Genomic DNA, 10422 nt, shown 5'->3' with positions numbered 1-10422 from the left:
CTGTGCTTGTGTCCAGAGCCTGAATCTTAGGCACCAAGGGAACTTCTACTTTGAAAACTTGGGTGCTGACTGAGTTTAGGTACATAGAGGGGTCAGCAGGAACTTTGTGGATTGCAGTAGAGCCAAAACTGGGACTTAGGTGCCTAACTAAGGACCTTTGTGGATGTAGATCAAAGCCATTAGCCTTTGCTCCAAAATTGTCTTTTCACTGATCCTCAACGCAAACAACCAGTGAACCTTTTGCAGTCACTAGATTGTACCCAGCACAGAGTCCTACATTCCCACTCTCTATACAATTTAAGATTTTTTACTCATTTTGACTTCAAATAACTCTCAACGCCCTTTTAATTTGCCTCTTTTTGTAATTTTATTTCTGAAATTACCACTCCCTTCTCTTTGTGCTTCTCAGAAACATACTCCTGTACTGAATAATTGCATTAGATTAGGACTCCTTTTATAACAGTCAGCACATGAGTGCAGTGCAGGTATGTAACTCCAGCAGGAGTTAAATGCAATTTTCTCCCTTTTCTTTACAGACTACTGATCTGGCATTTCTCACAATTTCATGGCTTTACTAGTCGTTGATCCAACTCCTCTGGTTCCTGGATCCATTTTCTGTCTGTCTCAGAACTTTCTCACCCTCCTGCTCTAGAAATATTTCCTGCGTGTTAGGCTTTTCAGCTGTTTCTTTTGCTCTTTGCTAGCTTTCCCCGGTCTCCAGCCTCATTGCTCTATTGAAGGTCTAGACTGCCTGGCGATGCTAACATCTGCGCACAGGCTCGGCTTTACTGAGAAATTCGTGGGCTGGAAGTTCCTGAAAAACATCACTGTTGCCCTGGCTCGCTGTTCCCCATTTCTGTAGGGAAATAACAAAGTCTCTCGTATGTTATGTGATTTGCCATCTGGAGCGACTGTCCCACCCACAGAAATTTGTAAACGTGAAGCTTAACATTCGGGAACATCTCAGTGGTCTGAGTGCGTATGAACTTTCAAGAGGATTAGACTAAAAAAGAAGCCGCCACACCAGTGCGAGATACCCACGAAAGCAAAGTTCAGGTTGCACTTCCCAAACAAGGAACCCAAAGCTGCTTAATTCTGTTTTCAGACAGGCATTAGCTACCTTAGTTACCTTAGTTACCTTTTCAAGCAGGGTATTGAAAATGAGCATGGTTTACAGTTTGGTTGGTACATACATACCTCCATTTCCAAGGAAGTGTGACAATGTGTCATCCCACTAACTTTTGCTTTTTCCATGCCAGAGTTCTGATGGTGTGGCCAGGGCACCTGTGGTTTATTTATGGAGTCGTCTAAAGGATATTTGAGTAACTGGTTGTCTCTTGGACTCATGGGATCTGATTATGTGAGGAGCTGAGGCACTCTGGAGAGGAAGTGAGTGCAGGCAGCACCTGGCAGGAATGAGTCCTTAATAATGAGTGATGGACTACTACCTTCAGGATGCTATTTGTCTAGTCAGAAATTCACATGTGCACTGTGTAAAGCTGCACAAGGACTACGGGCCAGATTCTGGTATCTTTACTTATGTTGAGTAACATATTACACCATGAGTAGTCCCATTAAAGGCAAGTGGCACCATTTTACACTGGTGCAGGGCATCTACACTGGGGCTTTGAACCAGTAGAGCTATATCAGTGCCAAACTCCCTCCTGGTAACAGGCCTGTGTGTGCACGTGTGTTTCATTTCTAGCAGTAATTCTCTGCTCTGTTTCTTTTCCTCTCTCACAGAGACATTCTGGCAAGGATCTAATTTTTTCAAGAATTTTTGTAGAGCCAGTTGCTCTGGCTTCAGCTTTCATGCTGGCCTGGAAAAAAGCCTCTTCCGCTGCCCTCATTAATTCCTCTTTTAATTGAATCAGAATGAAGGGGAAACAACAGTCTAATTTAATTGTCCTCTGTGTGCAATGCAGAGAGCAGTGATGGGGGCTGAAATGCCCTGGTGGTGACGGTGAGATAGCCTCACCCTTACCCCCGCCTCATCACAAACAAGGAAATTCACTATGCTCTCAGGAGAGGAAGTGATCTGCCCCTAGTGTGTAGTCAATAAATGATCTAGCTATCCCAAGGAAAAAACTCCAGCCATTATTAGTCTATCACAAGACACCAGTGATAGCCTTCAGCCCACATTCTTATAGACATCCAAGAGGCTCATACACCACAGCCAGACTTCTCCAGTAACAGAGCAGCCAATGGCTTCCATCCTCTATCATCTCACTGTTTGTTCCCCGTCTGTATCATTTACGTTAGGGGCCCTAGACCGCTGGAAGTAACCTGCAGCTTGCTGTGTGGTACCAATACCTGCCCACGTAGGGACCTTGAACAAGTTGCTTAACGTCTCAGTACCTCAGTTTACCTATTTGGGATATGAGTAAAACAATACTTACCTACCTCAGACAGGGCTGTGACGATTAATTAGTCAATACTTGCACATTCATGAAGTGCCATATAGTTACTATTAGGTACCCTCTGCAACTTGGAGCAGCACAAAGCAGCTGTATCCTAGTTCTAGTGCCTTTCACAGAGTGGGGGCGGAGCAGAGATTTTCAGGCTATATGCATTGAGAAGTAGAGGAAGAGGGTGGGTGAGGAAGAAGTATTTTCTGTAGAGAGAGAAGCTTATTTAAAAGAAAATGAGGAAAGATACACAGAGAAGCCGTGACGTTTTTAAATTTTGGTGAGAACACAGAGACACTGACATACAGAGCCCTCACCTCCAATCAGTGTACAGTGCGGTTTTAGTTGCCCAGCAACTGTCCAGTCTACCTGAGCTCAGAACTTAGTCAAGGTTTTTGGTTTTTTTGGTTGTCTATGTTGCACTATACTATATCTGTACGTAACCATGAAATATGGACAGATGGTTGAAGACAGGTAGCGTTAAGAAGAACACAGAGTATCAGTGATGAGAAGGGGAGGGGTGTTTGGGCAGCTGGTAAATCTGGACGGGGGTACTCAATAAGAAAAGTTGGTGAACCTCTGTCTTAGAGTGTGTCTGCACACCAGCTGGGAAGGTGCTAGTTCTGCTTGAGCTAGTGCACTAAAAATAGCAGTGTGGCCACGGTGGCATAGGCAGCAGCATGGGCTAGCCGTCCGCCTACGTACCCCTGCGTGTCAAGCAGCACTGTACCCTGGCCAGCCTGTGCTGCTGGGCCACACTGCTATGTTTAATGCACTGGCTTGAGCAGAGTTAGCACATTTCTTTTAAGTGAACATCTTAGGGGAGCTTGCCAGATACAGGGAGAAAAATTAATGTCAGACAGTGCAGACCCAGTGATGAGAAAGTCAAAACAGGCTTGAAACCTTTTTTAAACATGTAATAATTTTCTGGTTATTTCACAGCGGGTGTGCGTGTACTAGTCTGAACAAGACTGGCCATATGAATACATATTACTAAGTGACAGCTGGGTTGTAAAATGAGATCCCAAATCTGGTTTCCACTTTATTTCATGTTAAAACTGACTCCTGATCAATCTTGTAGCTTCTTGAGCTATTTCTCACTTTGGACCTTACCTGCAGTTATGGTGTTCTTTCCTGTGTGGTGCTTGGCCTCCCAGTGACCCTGAGGTTGGAGCCAGTACTACACCGGGGTGCTCAGCACCTACCAGCAGCCCCACTGATCAGCTCCTCCCCCCAACCCCAGCCCTGCTGACTGCTGGCAGCCCCACCAATTAGCGTCTCCCCTCCCAGCGCCTCCCACCCGCTGAAGATCAGCTGTTCAGTGGCATGCAGGAGATGCTGGGGGGAGGAGGGGGAAGAGCGAAGGTGGGGCACGCTTGGGGGAAGGGGGCGGAATGGGTGCAGGAAGAGGTGGGAAGGGGTGGGGCCTTGGGGGAAGGGGTGGCGTGGGGGTGGGACCTGGGGCACAGCCAGCGTTGAGCACCCCCAGGGAGAGTGGCATGTCGGCGCACATGTGAGAGGGGTCATTCTGATAAGTGCAAATGTGTTAAACTTTTTTGTTTACAGTTCAGCAAGCCAGAATGGATTTTGATATGGGAAGACTAAGAAGAAAGGATCTGGAAACCACCGGTAGAACAAGCCACAGCTAGTGCCTGGTGACCAGATATAAAGCAAGTGTTGAGCTGAGCCTCACCACAAGAACCAAGAGGAGACCAGATATGAGGGAGGCACCCGGAGGTTCTGCTGGACACCCATACATCATCCTCAGCATTCTGTCCAATAAGGACCAGCCCCCACCTGAGACTGCCATCTGACTTCAACACAAGCTAAGGAACAGAGCTGGACAGAGAACGTCAATTCTGTTTTGCCACAACTTTGGAGTTTCAAAATTTGTTTTTGTTCTGCACTGGAATGAAAACAAAACCTTTCTAACGTTTTCACAAAAGGCATCAATCAAAACGTCCATTTTCGGATCAAAGAGATGCGGTTTTGTATTTGGGCCTCTTTCTCTCCAGAGAGTCCATCTTGGGCCTCAAAACTTCTTGTAAAAAAAAAAAAGTCATTAAAATCAATACGTCTGCACAAAATGTTTCGGCCACCATCAAGAAGCCCCGTCTAATTGCATTTTATAGCTAGAACAGTGCAATCTCAGACAATTTCAATGGGAGTTAGGTTCCTAAATATCTTTGAGGATCTGGGCAGAAGAGACTAAAGGCCCATCTAAAAGAACACGTAGTTCACAGCAATCTGGGGTGTAAATCTATCCCACACTAGCCTGCTGCACACTGAATGTCCATGTGGACTATGTTGCCATGCACCAAAAGTTCCTTAGTATGGTTCTATCTACTTCTCTTTCCAAGCAGTGTAAATCAAAGTGCACTACAGAGCTTTTCATGTGTGGCAGGCTAGTGTGGGGTAGATTTACACTCCAGCTTGCCACGTGAAGTAAGTGTTCATATAGACAAACACTGTGTGGACACTTACTAGGAATTAAAATGACCTTAATTTTGTTTTAGCTTAGTTAATTAAATTACACTATATTAAAGCCATTTTAATTCTGAATAAGTGTGTCCCCGCCCGGTTTAATTGGTTGTAACTAGTCCATTTTAAATTCACATTTTGAATTAACTTTTCTGCATGTCCCTGGATAGACAAGCCCTTAGATGGTTGAGAGGGGAAGTGAAGATCCTGGTGACTATTAAGCAATATGGGATCAGTGAAAAACAGTTGTCAGGTTAAGTCTTTCATACAAGAACACGAGAATTTACCATCTCCTCAAGTAGATCTATTGGCAGCACATTCCCCACAGCTCCAACCTCCTTTGTTTTCATTTACGCAATCTTCCATCATTTATAAATGGGTGGTTACTGGAACCTTTGAAAGTCTACGCCTAAGTCCGTAACAGGGCAGGGAAGGGAAAGGGACAGGAAATGAGTGGCATACAAATTTGGTGGGCTGGTTAGAGCATATAGCAAATGTAAGGTATTTTAGCTTAGAGGATTTACGTTTGAATTTCCCAGGGTCTAACTGATGGCCAGGTCAGCTTGGCAGTGACCTTGGGGGGGTTTCGCTTTTCTTTGCAGCACAGGATGTGAGTCGCTTGCCAAGATCATCTGGGTGTATCTCACTTACTCATTGCAGGGGCCTCAGGCAGTAGCGCACCTCTGTCCCTCCTCTTCTTTCCCTGAGACACACTATAGCTTGGTCTCCTGAGGGCTGTAGCACTTTGCTCTAATTGTTGGGTTTAGTGTGCAGGTGGCTGAGTTGTGTCAGTGGCCTGGGATAGACAGTAGGTCAGATTAGAGGATTTGGCGGTCCCTTTTGGCCTTAAACTGTATGATAGCCAGTGGGAGATATGGGTACCTGTTTTCCTGGAGCATAAAGCCATCTTTCCTCAGTGCCAGTCCTGCCCTGAGTGCAGACTGGATTCAGAATCTATGTAATGTGGCTGATGGCTTGGATATTATGAGTGGGACACTCAGCCCTTAATAATCAGCCACCTCTGTAGAAATAGGTGTAGGTATGGGATAGGCATGAATCTATCCTGTTCCTGGTTCAGATTCAGAATCTCCTCTGAAATTCATGTGCTTCTGGATCTGGAGTTTTGGTTCAGTCCATAGTAGAGACGATGGTCAAAGGTGAACCTCAGATTCCAAACCCTGCTTAGTCCTCAGAGACCAGGGGCGTTTGGATCCGAGGGTTGGGTTTGGCCCCTTTCTGCTGGTTAGTGATCTTCTTAGCATATACACAATGTGCCTCAGGTGGTATGTGACCAGGATTCATCACTGAATTTGGTCTGCTGGTTGGATCATTAGCTTCCCTGGCCTGGCCCGGGTACCGACGGGGAGTGCAATGTGAATGCTGATCCATGTTCCCCGATAAGTGATTAAATCTATCTAGAGAAGAACACAGCAATCAGGATGGGGAAGAGTGTAAGAGGTACCCTTAGATTCTAGAACAAGTCTCATTGCAGAAGAGAGTAGAAAAGTATATCAAACTGAGTTCACAGAGAGAAATGACGTCAGATAGATTTTAAGGACAACCAAGGTAGATGGGTGATTACTGGATGTTGCTCCAGGTCACTTAGATAAAGCAGATCAGGATTGGTTTTTACAGATAAGCAAGGCCGGCAAGGAAGCCAGGGTTTTGACTGTGAGGATTTTTAATTACACTGATAGTGACTGGAATAACCCAGATGGGGGGGGGGGGCGCATTTTTAGGATTTTGTTTCTTGGTCACTGACAGTGTCTGCTAACTCTTTCAAAGGGTGGCAGGGCAGAAGAATCCCCCATGCGTGTCGGTATCATTTGAGATTTGTTCTTTCTGAGAAGAGTCCCCTGACTAGTTTTTAAAACCATCCACAACTTTTTGTCATTCTTGGATTTTTGCGTGTGGGTGGGTAGATGTGATGGTAACTTTGGGGAATCTTGAGAGTAGCCCAGTTAGGCCTTTAGCTGCATGGGAGGCTGAGAGAGGCAAGAAATCTCATCTTTGGGCTTGATGGTTTGTCCCATGATCCTGAAGAGTTAGACTCTTGTTTCTGTGGTGTATGGGTGGGAACGGGGGCTGTGGGGAAGTACTTGAGTGGACACAGCTGGTTTAAAGAGGCGTCTGCTCAGCTGTATGGCTCTGGCTGGCTTTGCTGAGGCAGGAAAGCTGCGCTGAAGAAAATGCAGGGGCAGCACCCACCCACAGCAGTGCTGCTGTTGCAGGTTTTAATGCAGGGACTCTGATTACATCTTTAAATGGCTTGGAACTATCTGTTCAATATTGTCAAATGGTATAAAACTCTCAAGGGGATTTGGATTAAAATACTGGCTTTTGCCATTTTTATTATAAATTGGTGATTTCTGATTTACACCCCCTCCCAATCAGACTGTTTTACTGCGACAAATCATTCACCCTAACTGTGGTATTCTTTAGTAATATTGGGAAGGGGCTGGCAGTGAGAAGAGGTCTTGATGTATTTTCATTCTAAATTAACTGTTCTGTGAATGTCAGAGGCCCAGGTCCCTTGGAGACAGGCACCAGTGTACCAAATATGCTCTAACAATGGAGCCCATCTCACTGATTTTCTGTTTCCAGAATGTTGAATTGTGGGAAATCATTGTGCCTTTTGCCTATCCCATTGCTCATCACACTTGTTCAGGATGCTTCTGTGGGTCTGTGTCTCTTGCCTTCGATCAGCATTCACGTGTTCCGCAGAAACACCCCAGGATTATTGCTCCACTGTTTCACTGCTTCAGAGATCCTCCTGGGAAGCAGTTCTCAAAGTTCTCTCTTTTTTTCAGAAGCAGTTCAGCAATAGACCCAAAGGAGGGAAGATGGATAGGGAGCACACTGGCCTCCCATGACTCATTCACATGAATACACTTTCTTTCCTGCTCTGCCAGCATTGTTAAAATGTCACTGGTTATTGATATTGCAGTAACCAAACATTTTATTTATGGTTCCAAACGAGTAATAAATGTTACTGTCAAGGCTCCTTCCCCACTCTAAACTTTAGGGTACAGATGTGGGGGTCTGCATGAAAACTTCTAAGCTTAACTACCAGCTTAGATCTGGTCCGCTGCCACCACTCCCAATGGGCTAACTCCCTTCCCTGGGTAGCCTTGAGAGACTCTTCCACCAACTCCCTGGTGAACACACATCCAACCCCTTGGATCTTAAAACAAGGCGAAATTAACCATCCCCCCTCCTTTCTCCCACCAACTCCTGGTGGATCCAGATCCAACCCCCTTGGATCTAAAAACAAGGAAAAATCAATCAGGTTATTTAAAAAGGCTTTTAATTAAAGAAAAAGGTAAAAATCATCTCTGTAAAATCAGGATGGAAAATAACTTTACAGGGTAATTAAACATAAAGAGCCCAGAGGAACCCCCTCTAGCCTTAGGTTCAAAGTTACAGCAAACAGAGGTAAACACCCTAGCAAAAGGTACATTTACAAGTTGAGAAAACAAAGATAAAACTAACATGCCTTGCCTGGCTGTTTACTTACAAGTTTGAAATATGAGAGACTTGTTCAGAAAGATTTGGAGAGCATGGATTGATGTCTGGTCCCTCTTAGTCCCAAGAGCGAACTCTCCCCAAAACAAAGAGCACAAACAAAAGCCTTCCCCCCCTACCAAGATTTGAAAGTATCTTGTCCCCTTATTGGTTCTTTGGGTCAGGTGTCAACCAGGTTACCTGAGCTTTTTAACCCTTTACAGAGTCTCTGGCCAGGAGGGATTTTATAGTATTGTACACAGGAGGGCTGTTACCCTTCCCTTTATAGTCATGACATGCCCCCCAAATCACAGATAGTGTTGGACAGCCGGTTCCACACTGGCTGTGATTTCTTCCTGGAGCTCTAGGAGAAAACAGAGTTAATAAGACACATGCACCTTTAGACATACTACTGATTATATAAAAACTAACAATATGTCCCACATTCCAAGGACAATTTTTAACCAGTTGATTCTGGGAAACTTTACGGGAGAGTGCATCAGCCACTTTGTTAGAAGCTCCTGAAATGTGTTGTATTTTAAAATCAAAATCAAAACCACCGAAGAAGTTTTTTTTGTTATTTCCCTTGGTGGTATGAAGCCACTGTAGCGCAGCATGGTCGGTTTGTAGTTGGAAACGCTGTCCCCAAACGTACGGGCGTAGCTTTTCCCGCGCGTACACCATGGCGTAGCATTCCTTTTCGCTGATTGACCAGTGGCTTTCCCTCTCAGACAGTTTCTTGCTGAGAAACACGACAGGATGGAATTCTTGATCCAGTCCTTCCTGCATTAAAATTGCTCCCACACCCTGCTCGGACGCATCTGTGGTTACTAGGAACGGTTTGTGAAAGTCTGGGGCCCTTAGCACAGGGTCAGACATGAGTGTCGCCTTAAGCTGGTTAAAGGCCTTTTGACACTCATCAGTCCACTGAACTGCATTTGGCTGTTTGTTTCTGGTTAGGTCTGTCAGTGGGGCGGCGATTTGGCTGTAGTGTGGTACAAATCGCCTATAATATTCGGCCAAGCGTAAGAAGGATTGGCCCTGTTTCTTTGACTTTGAAACCGGCCACTTTTGGATAGCATCCACTTTGGCCTGTAGGGGATTTATAGTTCCTTGACCCACCTGGTGCCCCAGGTAAGTCACTCTGTTTTGGCCTATTTGACACTTTTTAGCCTTAACAGTTAGTCCTGTCTGCCTGATGCACTCAAAGACTTTTTCCAGGTGCTCCAGGTGTTCTGCCCATGAATCAGAAAAAATAGCCACATCATCGAGGTAGGCAACCGCAGATTCTCCCAATCCTGGTAGGAGACCATCTACAAGTTTTTGGAAGGTGGCGGGTGCATTTCGCAGCCCGAAAGGGAGCACATTAAATTCATACATTCCTGCCAGGGTGACGAAGGCTGACCTTTCCTTGGCGGGTTCATCTAGTGGTACTTGCCAGTACCCCTTGGTTAAGTCTAAGGTAGAAATGAATTGGGCATGTCCCAATTTTTCCAATAGCTCATCTGTGTATGGCATTGGATAGTTGTTGGGACGAGTTACAGCATTTAGCTTACGGTAGTCCACGCAAAAGCGTATTTCCCCCTCTGGTTTACCTGTGTCAATGGAGTGGTATGCCCGTTCAGTCCGTCCTGGGGTGGCTGAGAACATTGGCGCAAAGCTAGTGCACAGCTCCTTGATCTGCTGCCGCTGCAGACGTCCAAGGGTCGTGGAGAGGTTCACCTCTTCCACACCACCGTCACTTTTTCCTTCGTAGTAGACACCTTCAGGCCACTCAGCGTCATCTGTTCCCTGGGCTGTAAACTGGGAAACCTTTAATTCTCTGGAATAAAACAGCTTAAGAGAATTAACATGGTATACCTTAGGCTTTATGTTGGAGGTGGGGGAGGCTATGAGATAGTTAACAGCTCCTAGGCGCTCCTGGACCGTGAATGGTCCTTCCCACGACACTTCCATTTTATGGGCCTGGAGCACCTTTAAGACCATGACTTGGTCTCATACTTTGAAGGACCGTTCTCTGGAATGTTTA

The sequence above is a fragment of the Chrysemys picta genome, chromosome 1 (assembly GCF_011386835.1).
Source record: "Chrysemys picta bellii isolate R12L10 chromosome 1, ASM1138683v2, whole genome shotgun sequence".
NCBI classification, from domain to species: domain Eukaryota; kingdom Metazoa; phylum Chordata; order Testudines; family Emydidae; genus Chrysemys; species Chrysemys picta.
This window is presented reverse-complemented; position numbering follows the sequence as displayed.